We start from the raw sequence: 844 nt of genomic DNA on the forward strand, positions 1-844 counted from the left end.
CGCCTTTTATGTTTCATGTCGCCATGACAACTCCTCAGGAACGAGACTTAGAAAAGGCCTATATTGCTACAAAGCAGTAATGGTTTTTTTTTAGGCGGTTTCACAACGTTTAAGACTGCAGCTAGGTTGAGACAAGCTAGTAATCTGTTGACAGCAGAAGACTGCCGCCCCGCTTCCTCATACACTTTCTTCCCTTTCCAACGCTTCCCCCAGCAAGGTGCTCGCCACTTCTCTTAACCTTTTCCTCTCTCTTGATTTTGGGGGGGGGGGGGGGGGGAGACACAACACATTTATCTGACCACAGAGAATGAATGGTCCCAATCCAACTTATGAAAGCAGACAACTAGCCCAGGAACAAGACTACGGGTTTTGTGTGACAAGCTGAATTCCCCGGCTGCAGGCAGAGGAGATCCAGGGCAGCGCAAGCGGCCAGGCCAGGCCAGGCAGCCAGAGGAGAAGGCCAGGCCCTTCCTGGTGACAGCAGTAGGCCAAACTGTTAATAGAGCTGCACCTAGGCAGCGTGGCCGAAGCAAGCAAGTAAGGATTTGTATTGCTAAGGGCTGGGATGCACTGAAAAGGGACATTTGCACTGACTGGTACCAGATGTAGAAAAACTGCAAAGATGTAACAGTTTGGGTGTATTTATACAAGATTTTCTGTCAATTCTTTGCGTTTACTGTAAGCAAGCACCTAAGGCAATGTGCTCCTCCCGAGACGAACGTATTTCCCCCCCCAGCTGAGACCCCCCCCGCCTGCCGGTGCCCTCAGCAGTGTCATGCCAGCGCGTCCCCAGGCTACGAGTGTCCAAGCTGGGAGAGGTAAGCCTACCGCTGGAGATAACCCA

The sequence above is a fragment of the Pygoscelis adeliae genome, unplaced genomic scaffold (assembly GCF_000699105.1).
Source record: "Pygoscelis adeliae isolate BGI_AS28 unplaced genomic scaffold, ASM69910v1 Scaffold53, whole genome shotgun sequence".
NCBI classification, from domain to species: domain Eukaryota; kingdom Metazoa; phylum Chordata; class Aves; order Sphenisciformes; family Spheniscidae; genus Pygoscelis; species Pygoscelis adeliae.